At 42.4% G+C, this 20233-nt stretch overlaps 1 long non-coding RNA gene across 3 annotated transcripts in view; it reads left to right on the top strand.

Annotated features, from left to right (window-relative positions):
• Positions 1-19802, top strand: part of LOC146768056 (uncharacterized) — a 75279-nt gene extending 55477 nt beyond the window's left edge. For all 3 annotated transcript variants that reach the window (XR_014954035.1, XR_014954034.1, XR_014954036.1), the window contains exons 3-4: positions 1019-1105; positions 19665-19802. This is a non-coding gene — a long non-coding RNA (uncharacterized LOC146768056). The remainder of the gene's footprint in view (positions 1-1018; positions 1106-19664) is intronic.
• Positions 19803-20233: the final 431 nt, after the last annotated feature.

The following is a 20233-nucleotide window of genomic DNA, read 5'->3' as shown; positions in this document are numbered from 1 at the left end:
CTTCCAGCACACAAACTGAGCTGGATAATGCCCTCATTACTCCATCTCCTCTTCAGCATGCATGCTGCAGCCAGCAGGCACGACTTGCCCTTGTGTTGGTTATAGTGGCATTTCTGGTACATGTCCTCAGAAGGAGAGAATGTGTCTTGATGATTTTGTTAAGAAAAGGGATGCACTGATGTAATTCTTACTGTTATTTCAGTTAAGCCAAAGCCCTCTCTGACCAGCCTTTCCAGCTGCTGGTTATGCCAGTAAGACCAGCCTGTCTAACAGTCTGTCCATCAATCTTCCCTCCTCTGTGGCACCCACCTTCTCTGACTCTCCAGAAAGATACAGGGATTTGTTCTAGCCCATGTTTTCACCAGGGCAGGAACATTTTATCCTCAGCTTCCTCTGGACCTTGTTCAGTGCAGATACCTGGTGCAGCAGTGACAGAAAGGAACAGTCCCAAAGCCTGAGCTCAGATGCAAGAATAGGTCTTGCAGGCTCCAGCTTTTAGTCTGGCAGCACAAAGCAATTTTGTGGTTCAGCTTTCTGTGACTATATTAATTTGTTCATTAGTAGCCAGCTCTGGGTGAAGCATTTAGTGTAAATTGATTAAGTAATGGTATGCTGTTCCCTGGTTATCTTGGTCATATGATAGGCTGGCTATTTTCAAGTGACTTGTTCTTTCCCCTTAACAAGCAGAATAATTCAAATGAATTGCTTCCAGAAACAAGAGGAACTCTAGTGTCCCCAATTATTCATGCTGCTCTTCCATCTGAGCATTGCTGCAGTGGGCATGCAGTTGTTCTAAACATAGGATATGTTTTCTTTCGGGACCATTTTATCCTTGGCAACTCGTCAATCACCTGGAACTAAATCTCTGTTCCACTTTCCATTATTTCACTAATCATAATGTCTTTTCTAGATCCATAATTGTACTTCATGGGTTATAAAGCCAGCATAATTTGCTATATTGAAAAACACTGATACTGATTTATGTGCTCTCAGTTATGCAGTGAGCATTTCATTTTAGGTCCAGTCTGAGGCTAGAAACCTCTCCAACCTGAGCATGTGCTGTGCACAGGACCTCTGCTGCTTTTCTCTTACTCCTGCTGTGGAGGTAAGTATGTTTGCCTTCAGAAATGTTTCTGAAGTTTTGTTTTTTCTTGACACTCTGCCCTCCACAGTTACTTCATTGCCTTGTGGCGTGCTGGGGCTAATTTCATGGCTTATTTCTGTGGTTGTGGAATATTTGCTGTTTCCCAGGATCTCTGTAAAACAAGCTGACAAACCATCCTGGTGCTTAGCACACCCCTTAGTTTGCTTCCCTGCTTTGGCTGGTTTTAGTAGCCTTTGAAACCCATTAATGTGCATGTCCCTCTGATCAGCCCTATTTGTGCTATGTCTGTGTACCCCATAATCAACATGACGTACAATTTTAATTCCACGTTTTTGTGCGATTACTGCTCTGACTCAGAGATGGTGCTGCAAACTCTGCTTGTGTGGCAGCTCTTTGCTGTTTCATCTAACCCAGTTCCTGCCTGCCACCTGGTCATCCCAGTTTAGTGGTAGCTGTGGCACCATGGGGTTAAAGGAATTTTGTAATGCATGTCAAGATTTAAAATCCCTGTAAAACAACAGAGGAATATTGTTTCCTCTCCTTACCTATTATTTACTGCCTAATACAAATTTTTATGGTTGTGAGTATTTGTTAAGTTTTAGTCTCTGTAAAATATAGCATGTCTGTTCAGTGTGGCTTTGGAAAATATGCTCATGTCCTGCTTCTTTCCTGGCAACTTTCCTCCTTCTTCACAATGTAGTGCTTTTCTCCTAGGGGAAGTGAAAAGCAGAAAAACCTTTTTTTCTTTGTTTTATTGACATCACCATTCCCTTCTCCTTCCAGGCTCTTGAAAAATGGCATTGCATAGACCTGGTCCACTTAAGAGCATGTTACTGTTTTGGGGCCAAAATGTGCTGTGTTAAACACAGTAAAGCTCTCTAAGCAGCCTTTTCTCAGTGGCTGTGTTCCTGTAGGTCATAGAGGCTGGATCCAGCCCTTTGAGGAAGCTGGTGGTGACTCCTGCCATGGTGGTCCCTGCCTTGTAGATCTGGGTGCATCCTGAACAGCCTGGAAGTGAATTGGAAACTGTGGACATGAGACCCCTGGAAATCCTCTTTCTGCTTTTTTACCCTTTTAAAGTGTGTCTGGGCTAGAAGATAAAAATGTTTCTCAGCTGTTAGGGACTGCTGCCTCACACTTCTGTCTATGACGACTGTGCTGGTCTCTCACTGAATCTTTGCTAGTGAAAAGAGGTGCTGTTTGTGTGACCATCTGGGCCTTGGTTTAAGCTACGTGCTAAGCTCTGTGTCTTACCTGTGTACTCGGGCAGGGGGAAGATTCATATGCACATTTTTAAGTTGATGTCTCTCTGTTATTACCAGCTGTCTCCCATTTCTTGCATCAGAATAGGAAGAGACATGAATTATTTAATGGAAAATGTTTCTGGATCCCTTATTTGCCTGAGATTATTGATGTTATGACCCTTTGGGGAGAGAAAGCTGAATAGCAGTGGCTGATAAATGGAAATGTTTCTCTTTCATTCTCCCCTGTCACTTTCTCCCTTTTCCATTTTCCACTAATACATACAGACAGTTTTCTGAAGCATTCAATGTTACCTGTGTTGACATCTAGGGGATCTGCCTAAGTTCCTGTACTTCTTGTGCCCAGGTACACATGGGGAGCCTTAAGGACTGAACAGGACATAGACAGAGATGGGATGGTCCCAGAAAAAAGGGAGCACTATTATGGTTTTATAAACAAAACAGTGCAGTAGTGGGGGCATTTTATGATGGGTTATCCTAGTTAATTGCTGCTGTGGTCAATAATTTATCTACTCGCCTGATGGCAATTAGGAAAATGTGGTATGTACAGTAAGCTAAGAATTATCCTTCAGAAGCCATGAAAGTATCAGAGAAAAGAACAGAGGTTATATATGAGCTTTTAGCATACAATTTTCCAAAGGCTGTAATCCAATTCCCAGTTCTAGTTCCAAACTCCAGAAACATGATGCTCCTGGCAAAAGGTCAGTTTTCTGCTTACAATGAACTGTTCATCTCTAGTAATGGGGCTGATCTGATGTTGCAAACTGCAGGATCTCTCATCTGAAATTCCAAGGAGGGAAGGATCAAGCATTCTGCTTCTGATGCTCTCTTAACCAGACAAAAGAATCAAAATAATACCAGATTTTGAACTACTTTTGTTCCCATTTTCCTTGGTTTTAGTTATGTTTCCTTCTAGACTTGAAAGGTTTTTAATTTGGAATGCTGGCAGATATCCTTAGGAAATTTCAGTAGTATCTAAAATATGCTTGAATCTCTTTCTTATTCCTTTTATTTGTGAGGGCTAGGGGTGCTATCCAGGCTGGAAGTATTTTGAAATATTCCAGGTCTGAGATGAAACAGCCCTGGTGCTTTTATTGAGATTTTTCTGGGCCAAACCACTATAAGATGAAAAAAGGATCCTATAGGAAGAATTTTGTATTTTTCCTAACATTTCAGTGCTCCTCCTCCAGTACCATACAGCACCTAGAAATTCAAATTTTCCTTAAAAATGGAAAATGGAACAAAGATAATGACCTCATACAGGAATTTCATTACTGTGTGGATCAAATATAAAGCAAGGATGAGCAGCATAGTGTGGTACTGATTCCTAAAGGGGTCCTGATTTTTCAAAGGTTTTCTCCTGGGTGTTTATCCTGATTACAGAGCTCAGAATTTCAGCTGGAGGTGCAAATTCTGTGCTTCTAACCACTGCATGTGTGCAAGGGCTGGCGAGTGAGTTACAGCCAAGCAAAGGGATCTCTGTGTGGATCCCTCAATTCTATTGCCCATGCTTACAAGAAACCAGTGCTCCCCACACATCCTGTTGGCTGCAAATACCAGTGGGAGCCCAGACATCAGCAGCTCCTCATGACATTGCCTAAAAGCCTTCCAAAAATCCTGCAAGAGCAGTATTGATGGTTTCCTTCATCCCCAAAAGCCCAGGATTCACCTCCAGAGGGTGCTGCAAACTTGCTGTGGTCACCAGCCCGCGGTGTGCAGGAGGGAGCTGCTCAATGGGCATTTCACTGCGGTTAGGGGACATCAAAATATGTAAGTAATATTTTGGCTGTCACTCTGATTACACAGCAGATAGCTTTAGGTATAGCTTGTATGCACTTTGAAGTAAAAAAATCCAGGTGGCAGCTGTCTTTTGTTAACATGAGATTGTTGTGCTTATAGTGTGAATGTGAAGCACATCTATAAGCAGTGAAGCAACAGATCCAAGTCAGTAATGAAAAGAAAAAAACCCTTTAATACAACTCTTGGGGCATCTTGCTTCTCTGCTAATTTGCAGCTGAATAGATGCTGTACAAGCAAATATTCATGCAGTGAAAATATTCAGAACCAGAATTCTAAGGAGTGCTTACAACACTGTGATAAACCTTTTCCTGATGTTACTGAGAGACACTCCTTTCTTTCCCTAAGTAGTGTCCAGAGCAGGCAGAAGCATACAGATGGGGAATCGAGGCATGGAGAAGAAGAGAATTTTGAGTGCTGGAGAAGGTGGATAAGCTTATAGTGTTAGAAAAATGCTGCTTCTTAGTGTTGTTTATAAAGCCATGTTGGAACCGTGTGTACAGAAGGATGAGTTTAAGGATGACACTATTGTCATCAGTGTTGCTGGGTTCTTTTGGCCTGCCCAGATTAAAATGGCTGCATGACAACACTGCAGCTGTGAGACATGATGTTGACTGCTGCCCTGCTGCTGGCCATGCTCCTCAGCACTTTCATGGCAGAAATCCTTCTGCCCCCACGACCCCTTGGTGCTGCTTTTATCCTGTTCAGGTGAACTAGGAGGCTTTGCCAGTACAGTGCTAAATCCCTGGCTCTGCACTGGAATTGCCCCATTCTGCAGGATGTGGGATGGTCACTGGGTGGCAGGTCACTGGGATGGTCATGCACAGCTTTTTTCATTAGCTGGAATTCAAGTCCTGTGGAAAATGGATGCTTCAGTTGTTGCTTTTGGTCAAATGGCTCGACAAAATTGGATACTGAAATTTATCATTAATTTATCACATGTTCCAAATGGTTCATTCTGAAAGTCAAAGCATTTTGTTTCAGCTTGATTTGACCACATCCGCTGGATCAATTGTAGTGCCTCAGGCTTCCCTTCTGATTTGTGGCTGGATTCATCTCCATGTACACAGCAATGGTTCAGTGGGGATGACATCCTACAGCATCTTCTCAGATTAAATCCCAGCAGAGAATGTAGGGAAAGGAAGAGGTAAAGGAAAAAAGAATGGAAGAACATGAGACATCACTTTTCTGAGGCAGTGTAGTATCTGAGGCAGACAGAGATTAATGAAAAATTGACCTAAAAAAAGAAGTGTTCTCAAATAGGTCAGCTGAATTGTTTCAATTTGGTCAACAAGACCTGGAACAAAAGCTTTCATTTTGGTTTTCTGGTTAAAATAATAATAATTTTAAAAAACCCAACAGCACTTTTGTTCAGAAGTCATTGGAAGAAAATACCCAGCCAGCCCTTCTGGTAGCACAGAAAGTTTCTTTCTCTGAGCTGGTGGCAAATTTTCATACAAAATTATGGTCTTGTAGCTAAGATTCCTCTTTTGCCTTCCTAGTTAATTTGGGCTTCCTCAGTGAAATCACTGGGAAAACATGGGTTTTGAGGGAGACAAATATGGTGAGAGATCTTGAGATGTTTTTAGCAGTCCAGTGTACTCTCTCCTGCTGTCTGCACTCCAACCTTTATTTTTTTATTTTTATTTTTTTCCCCTGAAAATAGACATTTTCCCCACATCTGCAACAACCCTGCTTTTTACATTCTGGTCCAGTTTTGTTGTCTCTAGCTTCAAGAATTGTCCTTTGAATTAGGGGTCCCATCTGTTGTTATCCTGAGCAGCACAGAAATAGAAAATCCTGCAGGCAAATGGAGCATTGCTTTGCAGGACCAGACTGAGCTCTACAGCCAATTTAATGCTCAGTTTAAATTCTGTTGAATATGCACCTTAGTTCTTTGTTTTTCAAGGACAATGTGCCAAGTAAGTGGAAATTTATATTTGACAATTTCCTATTTTTCCTTAAAAATGAAACAACTTAGTAGTAAGGAAGTTGGGAAATGGGTGGGGGAGCAGGTTTATTGAGAGGCAGGGATGGCTCTGAGCACATTTGTCAGTGCATCCTTTTCTTCTGGTGTGTGACATTTTGTACTCTTAGATGCAGAACTGGAATCCTAAGGAGGCTTTGTGGGCAGAATTGTGTCCAGCCAGGCACTGAGTTACCCTGTCTTGTAAAACCCATCTGCAAACGTTTGGCCTCTAGCCAATTTCAAAGCTCCTTTGAATAAATGTTTGTGTATGAAGTACTGTGTAAACAGCTCCTGGGCACAGCAAATAGGAAGGGCATAGCTTGGTGCCTATTTGATAGCACATTTCATGAGGACAACTCACTTGTAAAGCAGTAATACACCCATTAGATGAGACATGTGACTTGGGAGTTAGGCAGAGTTCCTTAATATTCACAATTCAAATCTAGATCTGAATTTTATAGCCTCCCCATCCTTGGTAACAGCAGAATAGCGGTTTGCTGTGGCTACTGACACATCTTTGGATTTTCTACTACACTCTGATGGGATATTCCCACCATCACTGTACAGTGGAGTCCATTGCTAAGTGAATGTGAGCTGGGAAATACAGCTGGCCAGACTGGGATTCTGAAGAACAGTGCTTTAGAAGAAATGTTTTTACCTTCCCTTTTTTCTGCCCAAGCTGGTCTCCAGTTAAGAAGGCCTACTTCTTCCATGTATCCAGGTACTAAAACCTCCAGGAAGATCCCTTATCTTACAGCACAGCAGTACCACCACTGAATAGGACAATATGCTGATTTTAAAACGGAATAATACTTATAAAAGGTGGGTCTGGACAGTAAAATTTTAATTATAACTCCTTGCCCAAATTCTCCACAGCAAGAGGAGTTCAGACCCTGGACTTAGGAATAAACTGTTGTAAGAGACAAGAGCTGTGAAGTTCAGGTCAGGCGTTTCAATGAGTTACAGGGGTTGTCCATGAAATAGTGGTTACTCTATCTGCTGCTGAATTCAAATTGAGTCATTCTTGAGGAAAAGCAACAGTCAGCTTATCACTCACTGTGTTTCTTTTGAATTGGAATAAAACTTATCAAACTTCAAAAATAAAGCTGTGAAAGCCAGCTACATTTTATGTAGGCTTCACATCCTTTAAAAATTCACAAGAAAGCAAAGGGCAGAGATTTTATCACTGGAATCTGAATCAGATTGATTTTCTGGATTTGGCCTTGTCTCAGATCTGAATGTGATTTTACATGCAAAGTCCCCAAAGTCTGCAAATCTGAATCTCTGCCACCTTGGATGCTACCATTGTGGGGTAGACTGTATTATCCCAGTAGTAAAAAGGTGAAACAAACTTAGTTTGCTGTTTTCTTTACTCTTCTCTCTGAATTTGGGTTTCATAAAATGCTGGTCACTCTGTGAGGAACGTGATTTACAAATAGTAGCAGTGACCATTTGTTGTGTTTTCCTCCTGAGTTCCCACTCTCCCTTATTAGGCTGTAAACAGTGGAGAATGTGAGGAGAACCTGGTCACTTAGATCCAGTGAATGGAATGCTGACCTCAGTATTTCCAAGGTTGCATGCAAGTTACAGCAGGAGAGAAGAATGTGCATTTTTTGCATACTTGATGTACATGTGCATCCGTGCAAACCTGATCCCCTCTGGTTGCTAACTTTTGATTCTTTTTCACAGCAGCTCAGGCATAAACACTGTAGCTGAAACACTGTCATGATTTTATGACTGAGAAAAGAGATTTCTTGGCATGTGGACCAAGGAGGAAAGAACCAGTTTCATTTATTTGGGGTGTAAAAAGTCCCTCTGCAATGGAGAGTGAGAACTTTCTTTCCTTTTTGGGTACAGCGTGATCTAGTGAGGCTTTTGTCCTCCCCCACAGCACAAGGCGTGAGTGGAGCCTGCAGGAAAGATGACAGAGCTGTTGGGTGGCACTGTCATTTCTTTACAATTCTGTGTTCCCAAAGCATGGACATGGCCCACCTCTCCTGACATGGCAGTGCTGTGAAGGTCAGAGCATGTTTTGTTGGGAAGAGACATCCTCCCTCCTGCCCTGGCTGATAGAAATCCCAGGGAGGATGCTAAGAGTTTATTTGAAAATAGATGAAAGCAAGCAAATTAACCAGACAGCAAAAAGAAAATGATGTTCTATAAGACTTCAGTGGGTTGAGTCATGAGGCAGACCTGCAGCCAGAGGCTGTGGCAGGCTTGCTAGCATGAATACCCAAGAAGAATGTGGAGCAGGACACTCGTGTCACTGAACAAGTCACTTATAGCAGTGACCTCTGGTGAGTTCTCGTGTTTGCAGTCAGTACTGGGAGGGAGAGCACATGGATGTGCTGCACTTGATGTGCTGCAAATTCTTCCTCAGCAGTTCCCATCCATTTGAAAAAGAAGGAGAAACACTGAAAAGAAAGCTGTTTCCTTAATAACAGTATTCCTCCTCACTAAACCACTCAAATTATGGTGCTTTCAGAATGAAGCTGAAAATCTGCCATTTTGGTGCTGCTGAGTGCTCAGGTTTTAGTGCTGTGCTTTAGAGTGCCTGCTCACCCTAAAAGAGCTGCTCTGCTATGTGTTAGGGCTGCCAGCTATCCCTGGCACTGTCAGTGCTATCTAGCTGGGAAGACCTTTACCTCTGAATTGTAAGGTTCAGGCTGCCTTTGCCCTGTTCTTAATTTTTCTGCTGGTAATTTATGAGGGATGGTAGGTGCAGCCAAGAGTGGGTAAATCGATCTGTTCACATGGGAGGGAATACCATAATAATCTGCCTTTTCTGAGAGAAACAAACAAATCTCTCATCTTGCAGTGCTGCTGCTGAGAGGAGACTGTGCTGGAGCCTTCATGGCATGCATTGGGTAAATGTAGGAGGCTTGGAAGTGGGTAAATGGTTTGGAATTGGGTAAATGTAGGAGTTATGTGAAAGAAGGCTTAGAAATATGAGTAGGTATTAGTGTCCCTGTTTTGACTAACTCAAACTTGTTTGACAGCTCCTCCCTTCAACCTGGGAGAAACAAAAAAGTAAGAATGTGTATTTATATTTTGTAATGAATTTGCTTGGATTACATTTATTCCAAGTTTACTTTCTGTTAGCAGCCTCCTTGACAGAAAGTCTCCTGGAAAGATGCATTCGAACTTAATGTAGCAGTTGACCCAGGAGAAATGAATTTTAAACTTGCAGTCCTGTGATCTTGCTGTGGAAGCATAATGCCAAGAGTCACACACAACTCCTTAAACATCACAAAAACCCCATCCCATATGACCTGGCGTTATCATTCCTAACTGCAATAAAGAATTCTTTCCCAAGGGTCTGTTTTTTTTCTAACACAAACAGTTTTCAATAACAAATGCCTTTGATAGCATTTCTGTTTGTTTCCAGGAAACATGAAAGCAGAGAGGGGGAGATTTACTGATTGAATGAGATATTTCACATTTTTTACCCACTGCATCTTGCATCCAGCTGCAGGCCTCAGTCCAGAGGCTGAGATCGCTTGGCAGTGAGGGCTGCATGGGGAGCTTCTTGCTGATCCCTTACCTGGTGTCACTGATGGCTGTGGGATCTGTGGTGGGAGCCAGACTCAGCTAGTCCCTGAAGTACCTTGTTATTTTCCTTTGCAAAGACAAATTTGCTCCACAGGACCTTGTCTGCTCTCAGTTATCCCCAGCACTGTTTTTCCAGTGTGGGGTTGGCCATGTCCTTGAAAGATCAGCAAGTTGTGGTTCAAGGGTTCAGAAGCAGCCATTGGGCAGACAGCTGCTTCCCTAAAAAGGTTACCAGCTTGTATTGCCCCTGAGCACGCCATCCTTCCAAGCACACCCTGAGAGAACAACCTCACCCAAGCCTTTATAGGAGATCATTCTCCTCTACCCATCTATTAATAAGCAGGTGATGTCAGCCTGTCACTCCTTTCTTCCTCCAGGCAAAATCTAACCACAATGAGCAAATAATAGATGAGATTTAGAGAGGGGATGCTGATGGTGTTGGAATGCTGGGTGACCCCAGGAACAGGCACTGTCACTGAGTCAGAAGATGACATCAACACTCCTGCTCCGCTGACAGGTTTGCTATCTGCAAAAAAAGGGGCTTAGGCCTGTGCTCCTATTGTGTTCCAGTTAATGCTGGCATTCAGTGGTGAGCAGGGCTGCTGCTCGTTAATCTGACCAAACCGTGTTCAGCAGGAGGGATCACAGCCATGGAAATTCTAAAGGGCTGATGCCATGTGCTGGTCTACAAATGAAAGTGGGCTTTCATTTCATCACCCCCTCACTTCCCTGCTGCTCTGCCCCACTTGGGTAGGGCAGGACTGTGCGTGCTGTAGGTGTCCCCTCTGGAGTAGAAGCAGCTTCTTGGCTGCCTGGGAGTGAAAGGTCACACTGAGGTTTGCCTTCCCCATCCTCCTGCTGCTGTTTCTCTCCAGCTTTCCCTTTCTCTCAGATGTCAAGGGAACTGTTAAAAGCATCAGGAGCAGGTGGAGCAAAGTGGTCCAAGGAGAAGGGGATACTTGTGTGTCTTCGTGTAGTGGCTCATCTGAGAATTTGCAGGGTAGAGAGTACAGTCCTGTTGGGAATAGTTTTCAGTGTATATGTGAGATTGGAAGGATGGCTGCTAGATGAGGAGCCCTCTTCCATGGGGCTTTCACATCCCTCTGTGACACTCTGCAACCTGCAGCATAGCCCCCCCTAACTCAGGTTGTAATGCTGGGCTTGTCTCTGCTGGGAGTGTGGAATTCAATGGTGGCACTGTCCATGCTGCTGAGTACCTTGGGGCAGAGCTTAACCTCATGAGGGACAGGCTGGCAAGCTGCAAAGTACTCTGACTGCAAGAGTTTGCTACAAAAAGGTTTCTAGTGAATGTTCTGGTGAAAACAGGCTCTGGGTTAGATATTCCCTATCTGTCCAAGCCTCCTGTCCTCAGGTGAGTATGAAACAGAGATAAGTATGAGGCTAATTGCTTTTGCTCTGCAAGGTAGGAGAGGGGTAGAAAGTCAAGAGCTGGAGATCACTGAACTATTAAGATTTCCCTGGGTTATTCATTCTTCCACTACTAATCAATATGTTGCTTTATAATTGCATGAGCCGAAGATGAAGTTTTACTCTGCCTCATAAAACAATCTCCCATAAATCCCAGGTTGGGATAGCTGGAATCTGCTATATTAAGCTTAATAGCTAGCATAAGTCAGAGTGCCCCTGAGGAGGACGCCAGGTTTTTTTTTAGAAGGCTAAGCAGGTATTACAATGTCCTTCTCCTTTGCCCTCTCTCTCTCTCTGGCTGTTGCAGAAGTTGTTTCAGTGCTTCTCTTTGTACCACATCATGCATTGCAATAGTGCAACACCAATCTGTTTAGATTCACAGCAGGTCCATGGGGGACTATGTGAATCCCAAAGAAGTCTGAAGGTCATCCCTTGAAAACACATGCACCAATACTGAGTTTTATGTAACCCTCTTTTACACATAGACTAAAGCTAGTGCTACCACTCTTTAAAAAATGCTCTCTCCTTAGGAAAAAAAATTAATCCAGCCTCTTCTAGAAAATTATTTCCAGGCCACATAGCAGGAGTGAATGATGTAAAATAATATTTCAGCAGCAGCCCTGAGTAGAAGGGTTGCATAACCAGGCACTGTCCTGTGTGAAATCTCAGTGGATGTTACTAAGAAGACAGGGCAATTTTACTCACAGCTAATGTAGGTAGTGTGGATTTGGGGTTGGTTACTCATGCAGTCCACTGCTTATTGTAGGTGGCTGCACATGCATGTGTACACCAGTAATTACCCTATTTGTAACGATAAGGTGATGACTAGGGCAGCTTATGTCAAGTGAGGAAATATGAATTTAGCTGACTCTGCCACTGAGTGTGAACACAGAGGAACCACTAAGTGTGATACATCTTGTTCTCCTGCATTTAATTTAGAATTTGTGACCCCAATCTTCGTAAATCTCTTGGTCAGCTTTTCTAACTTTTGTTCTGGGAGGTCGATCCAAACATTGTTACAATCAGGAGGGTTTGTGTTACAGAGTCTTGGGAGTTCAAGGGAAAAGAATTAGTTTCAGTTACATGATTGAGTCTAATAATTATGATCAACCTGTGGCAGCTCTAGTTTAGGAGCATAATCTGCAGAAAGATTCTCCTTGCCAGATTTCCAACAGGCTTTGTTTGGTATCGTGACTGCAAACACCAAAATAAGCAAACCTGCAACTTTACGTTTTGATATTTCTTTTTCCAGGATATTTTAGAAGAATCTAGGGGAGGGTCAAAATTCACATTTGCACCTGCGTTTTAGTTTCTTCTCTCTTTGCTGCTCAGTGGTAGATGAAGTGATGCTGTTCAGCCAACTGAAGTGAGTTGATCCAGGTGCGTATCCGAAATCCGTATTTGGAGCACTAAAAGCCAATGGTGTGTGACTGGTACTTAGCTTTAGTGGACCTATCAGTAAGCAACCTAAGATGCTAAATGGCTAAGCCAATTGGGACAGAGACATTGAGCATAAACATCATTGCTTCATTCTTCATCTTTTATTGAAGTGCTCAGAATGTCTTGCCAGGTGCCTGGTTTATTATAAGCAAAATGGCCCTGCTCTGTGGAGCTTTGAGAGTGCCTGGGAAAGGACAGGAAGAAATATATCTCTGTTTTTAAATACAGCTCAGCTAGGTTCCCTGAGGAAGTCTGACAAAGGGAGGTTTCCAGGGCTGTTTGAAACTGGGAGGTGCCCCTGCACTGAGGTTGAGTTCAGATGTGAGATGAGGAACAAGGGCTCATGAAACTATTCAGAGGGTCTCTTAGTGAAGAGGCCACCAAATACAGCGATGAGAAAATCTGGGGTTTGAGAACAACAATTTACAAAAAATCCTGTATTATTTTGAGCTGTAGAATCAAAATCAGTGTCTGTGATTCTGAGGGATTATAACCATCCCTTTTTCTATGCAAATCCATTCCTGCTTCCTTGTGTGATGCTTTTTCTGTTGTACAGGTTAATGTGTGTCTTATAGATGAAAATACCTGAATAGTGGGCTGAAAAGTTTCCACTTTGTACAATTTTTGAAATGAACAGATATGTGGAAAGTGAGTTCTGCTTTTTATCTTGTGCACATGGAGTTGAATGAAAATGGTTTCTTCAGTCAGCAGTACATTAACTTTCACCCCCTCCTCTAGCTGACATCCTCCATCACTGAGCTGCTCTCCTCTTTGATCTTCTTTTTTTGTTTCCAAACAGCTTTCTCTTTCATCAAGAAAGGTTGGCTTCTCCTGTGGGCAGAACATCAGTAAACACACTAGAGAAAAATGGAAGAGATAATAATATGAACTTATCTTCTGAATAAGTTCCTGTTCCAGAAAACTGAGCAACATCTCTTTCTCCCATTTCTATAATAACCATTTCATAGAAACAAGGCTATGAACAAAGGAATTTGAATAGCTTTAGGGTGTTGCACTATTCAGTCACTCTTCAAGGTGGAAGGATTTAGCTGATAAGGAACTCAGCTAGTCCTGGCATTTCTAGCAGGAGCAGTAATAGTTAAATGACATATTAAAAATATTTTTGCTGTGGTATGATTGGTTTTTCTGTTAGGAACTGGTACAAAGCAGAATGAAGTCTGTGGCATTCTTTCAAATAACCATAGAATGCCTTCTTCGAGGCCTTTAAGTCAAGGTCAGTATTGGAGTTATTCCCTTCATCTATTCAAGAGAGAGGGAGAGAGTAATAAGAGGATACTACACTCCTTTCCCAGATAGGAGAGCTAAGAAAGCTGCAGCCCTGTCTGACAGTGGTCAGTGAGATCAGCTCTGCTGTGGGAGTAAACTCCTTCCATGGGTCTGCACTGACTCTCCTGACCAATAGGGCAATGGCTGAATCCTGAGAAATCTTCATAAAGCTGCAGACTCCTCCAAGTCATAAATAAGATCCCATTTTAATTAAAACATTGACATTGTAAAATATACATGGCACAATAACGCATAATATTTAGAAATTCTAGTAGGAATTACATAACAATTTGTTATGCAATATTTAAAAGCTGTGATATTTCAGCTGGTTTGCTGCCATTGTTGCTGAAGAGTTCCTTCTCCAGAGCCTTCCTGGACCACATCCTTCTTGTGGCTCTTTTCATAGCAAAGTTGTGCACAGTGGGTCTTATCTTTGCTGTCATCAATGAGTGTATTGTGAACACCTCCCTTATATTGTGAGCTCCCTTGCTTCATCACAGATGCTTATGAAGTTGGTTATCCTGTGGATGTGAGCCAAGATTTAATACCTGGCCTAAAATTCATGACTCCTGCTCACAGACAGTATCCTTCTTTCCTTTTTGCTTTTACTTGTTACTTTTTTTTGGTAAATGTATTATAGTGGAAGGGAATTATCATGACGTCTGGGGATAAAAGTGTCCTTGATGCACAATCCTTATAATTTCTCCTTATCATGTGGCAAAAATATGGCTGGTTAATATGTGTTTCATGCTTTGTAAGGGATGTGCCAATATTCCACAGAAATGTTCTGACTGGGGATGGCTGAGGTTGATTGCCTCTTATCCCCATGCTGTTTTCCTTCCTTCACCATCTTGTGATGGGAGCTGTGAAAACCTGGGAAGCAGCCCACCTTTCTTGTATCTTCTCTCATTTGGTACATGCAGAGACTGAGATAGGGAGTTTTATTTGATATATGCCCTGGCAGGGGGTAAGGCTTAATAGGCTTTCCTTAGTCTCCAAAAATTATGATTGTCTGATTATTCCCATGTTTCCTCTATCTATTAAAGGATGACACTTCAGTGTACAGTTCCAGCAAATCCAAGTCTCACTTTGCAGGGAACACTCTGTTACTGTCTTTGTGCCTGAGCCCCTAATACTGTGTTTTTGTTATTTAGGCTCCTACTGACTGTGGGGAAGATCAGTAGCTGGTGGCTGTTGGTGTTACCACTTGGTGCCATGTGATACAGTAGTAGGTGATATAGCAGGCACAGAGTTTATATATAAAAGTAACAGTTCCTCTACATTCAATTTTTCATCCTCATCCCTGAAATTAGAAGCTGATTTCTGAATACACCACAGTGTGCAATACAATCCTTGTTCACTGCAGCAAAAGCTGATGAGTAAGTGTGGAGTTGGAAGAGGAGAAAGCAGTGGCTTCCAGTAAGTACAAACCACTGGAGGCAAAAGCAGTGGTACAGGGGCAGGGAAGAGTGCCAGGTACAGGAATTATCTGTGTTATCACTGAGTTTTCCTTTTTGCCACTGCTGATTAAATCCCCCAGCTGGACATCAAGAGGGCGAGAAGCTGTGCTCCTTTTATTTATTCTAAGGTTTTCAAACTGTAATGCTCTTCCTAGGAAATCTCTGCTTTATTTCACTGGCTGCACATCTGTGGAGGTCTAATGTCAGAGGCAATCGTTGACCAGCCAGGTTTCAAAAATCCCACTGTCATTTCTTGCAATATGTTGAATAATGTCCTTTGGGAAACAAGACTTACTTAAGGTGTCTAGCACTTGTCCCTCAAAAATGCTGGTTCCTTTGGAAATTGCGGCTTTAGTGATGTGACCAGGGCCCTGTTCTGCTCTCCTTTCTCTGGGAAAATGGGACTCTGTGGTCTCTGAGCAGCTTGTCTGTGTCTGGCACTTCAGCCACCAACACCCAAATAAAGCAAGTACAGAAAGGAAAAAGCAGAAAAGCTGTTTTTCTGAAATTGTAATATTCTTTTATTATCAGTCTGTGATCAGTGCTGTGGTAATTGGTGACAGCAGCTGAGGAAATGCAGGTTATTACAGGAGGTGAATGTCCCTATCAGTCATCTTGAGTCCAACTTTCTTATCTTCAAATCAGAGCATCGGGTCATTTAAAGCAACAAAATATTATTGCATTGATGGAACAGGCAGTCTGCTAAGTTCTTGTGTACCAGATGGTAAATGCAGCTTGAGTTGGCAAATTGTTGCTCTTCTTCCTGCCGTGCAAAGGCTTTTTATCTAAAAGCTTAATAAAACCAGAAATAAAAACTGAGAAGAAATTCCTTTAATCAAGCGTGAGAGATTTCAAAGAAAATAATAACAGGAAAAAAGCAGACAATGGTACAAGAAGAGATTCTGCTTCACTGCTTTCTGATTTATTCCTCTTGCATGAGAGCTCCAAGGGACAAAGCCTGCTGATTTTACTCTACAGAGATCCCTAATGACCTCTAGAGGAATTTATTTAGAAAATAAAGTACCACTGAGCACAAGTCTGTTCAGCTTTACCATAGTGGCTTCTTCTACAAATATTTCTGAAGTTCAACAACTTTCCCATAATAATGGGGAAGGATGAGAGTTTTAAAAAAAGCAGGATTAATGAGCAAAAGCTGATGACAGGACTAGTCATGTTGATGATTGGTCTATAATGTGAGACCCTTAAAATCTTAGAGTTGCCTCCAGATACAAATGTTGTCATTCCAGACTAGGCAAGTCCTTGGCAGCACACTTTAGAAGCAAGTTCTGTTCTGATGGGGGTTCCATCAGAGGGAAAGATAAATCTTTCCATCTCTAATTTCAAAAATCTAGGAATCCTCCTGGGGCTTTAAAAAAAAAAAAAAATTAAAAAAAATTATAGTGCCTCTCCACAGCATATAATGTGCCTTGAAATGCAATTATGAAACCCTCTGCAAATCTAAATCCCAAAGGCAATCAACATACTTTAGTGGAAATCTTAGGAGACTCATGTTGCCTGGTCTTCACTATGCAAACAAATAAATGCCACTTGTCCTGTAATTTTCATCATGGGATATAGATGTGTGTGGGTTTATATGCTCTCAAAGATGAAGGCTCCAGTTTCTATGACTCTAGCATTTCTTTTCAATGGTGTCACTCATGGCTGACTTCTGTAATGCGTTTAGACATTGTGGGGAGTGCTTTATTCTGTGAACAATACCAGGGCTGCCTCTGACTTGGTCATGTCCAGATTTAAATGTGGAAACTGACGTTCTTTGATTTGCTTTTTATTTATTTTTTTTTTCAGTAACAAGTCTTCCCAATGTATTTCTTTTTGCATGAGTAGAAATGTAAGAGAATTAAGTAATTCACAGTAATTTGGACAGAAAGGATTTTATGAGGAAAGGTGAGGACATCCATTGAACTGCCCTCTGCCTCTTGCTTTCCATAGCACATCCATGCCCTGCTCCCAGCCCCATGGATTTGTGCCCAAGGCCACAGCAATCCTCATATACAGTGGGTCAGGTCAGAAGCCCTCCTACCTCCACATCTGTTCTCTGGCAATGATGCTAAAGCAGATGCCTCAAGAAGAGTAAAGAAAAGGGCAAGCATCTAATGATGCTTCTTCTACCCTCTAATGATTTGCAGGTCAGGAATTTTCTGAGCCAGAAAACATATCTGTGACTTTGGAAAGTGGGCTGTGTGCCTCAGACAAGTGGTTTGTGATGTGATTGTCCTATTCATTGAGCTGGCCCCAATTTGAGCATTTTGATCAATGTAGATTCTTGCCTCAAACTAGAGTGCTTATTTGAGTCCTGGTTATTTATTGTTGTTGTGAGTTTTCCTGTTTGTGGCTGTCTCATTTAGTGATGAGTGCTGCAGATGGCATATAAATTGAGACATATTTTAAACTAAGTATGAACTGGTTGTGTAACCTCAGCTGCCTTGGGATTTGTATTGGGGAAGAAAAAAAAGAGACTTTCTCTGCAAGTACTCAGCAATCACTGCTCAGTGAATGAAGGCATGGATGTCATTTTACATCAGCTATACTTGCTTACATTCCTTGTGGCTGGAGGCAGAATTTAAGAAGGCATTGAATATAGCTGATAGAAGGAGGTAATAAAACAGCACAGAAGGAACAAAGAAATGCAAACTTAAACAGATAATAGCCTCATGCTAAAATGAGCTCTTCCTAAGTCTGTGTTTTTTCAGAAAAGAAATTACCCTCCTGTATTGTATTTTCTGCTGCAAAGACATGAAAAAAAAAAGATAGCTGTGTAGTCATAGTTTAATACACAGAAATCAAAGGGAAGTTTATGCTGTGAGATTCTCAGGATGTGATTTACCGCTGTGTTTTCCCTGCTGTCTAGCTTCTTTGACAGCAGAGGGGACTTTGATGGGTAGAGAAAATATTTTTTAAGAGCAGCTATGCAGCTCCTGACCTCCTTTGTAAAGACTGTCAGTTTGCTGCTCTCAGTGCAGGTTTCTTGCTGGTGCTCAGCAGCAGCATTTGTGTTGAAGCCTTTTTACCATCTGCAAATGAATAGAGGATTTCCATCATTCTGAAAAATGACAACTTGATTTCATGTCATGCCCTCATCACATTGTGGCTTCGTTGCTTGTTGTGGGGACAAAACCAGCAAGGTCTGGTGGAGAGCAGTGCAGACCTCAGTGACCCAGCAGCTCCTGCAATTGCATTTCAATTGCCTGGCTTTCCATCAGCTCTTGAACAGGATCATGTTGTAGCCCTGGAGCTGCCTTGGGCCTGAGTTACACACCAGAGTAAGTAGGTGAGGAAGAGAGTCCTTGGAGCTGCTCCACTGGTGGCACAGTTGAGATCAACTCACCTGATCTCAGCTGGGAATGCTCTTCTAAATTTTGTCAAGAAGGTGGGCTGTGGTTCTGTGCAAACCCCCTGTGAACCATCACACATTTTCTCCTGTCTGGGCGTGATGAATTCTTTGGTCTTTGATTTCTTTCTATAACATAACCCCAGAGCAATGTGTGCTTTCAGAAAATCCTCACAGGCTTTCAATAAAAATATTTGTCACTTGCAGCAAGAAAGTGAGGGTTACTTAGCACTGTGTGTTTAGTGTCATCTGAGGATCTCTAGGGTAGCACCTGGCCTCTAGCTGTCTCTCCAGAGGGATGAACCCCTCTCACAGATCTTGTGCTGTGTTTGTTAGATCTGTGGGGAACTCTCAGATGCTCCAGGATGGACCAATGCTGCTGAGTTGAGCCAGGCAAGTGAAAATAGCTCTGGACATGTCCACTTTTGCTAAGATGGGACATGAGTGTGATGGAAGATGGGCAGATCCAGCAGCAGTGATTGTGGCATGGGCACCTACACCCTGCAGGGAGGCACAAAACACCCCCTGCCCAGTTCTGTGGCCCAGTCCCTTTAATCCTGCAGACCCCTGGCAGTGGCAGCAGGCCACACCTAAATATGACACCAGGGAAAGTTTTATTCCTTTAAATAAGAACCAAACTGAAGAAGAAGTGTAAAGTCATTATGGCTTAGATCACATTAATTCTTGAATATCCTCTGGCAGGCTTCTGCTGTTTTGGCAGCACAAAGCTGCTGCAGCTAAGCACAAGCAGCTGTAGTGGGTTACAAATGCTTCTATGTCTGGGAAAGAAGCAGAGTGCTGGTGAAGCAGCTTCAGTCAGTGCTGCCTATTGATTTTCACCAACGCAAAGTGGGTGTAAAACACCTCCTGATCGATCCTGTTCTTTCTTGCTGTGCAGAGGGGTAACACCCCAGGGAGGCTGGGGGTTTAATGGAGCTGCTTTAATGAAGCTCCTAACAAACAGAGTAAGTTGGCTCTCCAGGCCTTTAGGCTGACCCCAGTTTCTCTCTCACAGGAAACGTGCTGTGGAGGATGGTGGACCCCATACCTGAGGTGGCCTCTGACTGAGAGTGCACTTTATGAAAGCATTTCTGATTGCATGACAAACCCAACCCCCTAAAACCCAATTAAATGCTGCCTGAGCAGAAAGAGGCGTTATAGCATGGACTGGTTTCTTTCTATGTAGAGAGCACAATGTTGGTGGCAGCTGATTTTTCATCCCAAGAACTAATTTAGCATCCCCTTCCTCACATCAATGAAGACAATAAATTACACTTTAATCAAAAACTTGTACATTATTTCTTCTACAGTAGCCAGAATATTTCACCAATTCTGTTTTTCAGCATCTCCCTTGGATCCTCTTTATCAGCTATATTGTTTCATATTAAGTGACTTATTTGATTTACCAGGTAAAGCATTTATGCTCAGCATGAAAATGAGCAATACACAGTACCCTCCTGAATGTTATTTCCCTCTCAACAGAGCAGATAACCTAAGCTGCAGATTTAACTGAAAGAAAAACAAAGATGATGTGAGGAAGGTGTAATTTCCTGAATATTCTGGCCATTCTTCACTCATCAGCTT

This window comes from Lonchura striata, chromosome 3, assembly GCF_050655825.1.
Source record: "Lonchura striata isolate lonStrDom1 chromosome 3, ASM5065582v1, whole genome shotgun sequence".
Taxonomy (NCBI): Eukaryota; Metazoa; Chordata; class Aves; order Passeriformes; family Estrildidae; genus Lonchura; species Lonchura striata.
The sequence above is the reverse complement of the archived record's forward strand: the minus strand, read 5'-3'. Positions and strand labels throughout refer to the sequence as shown.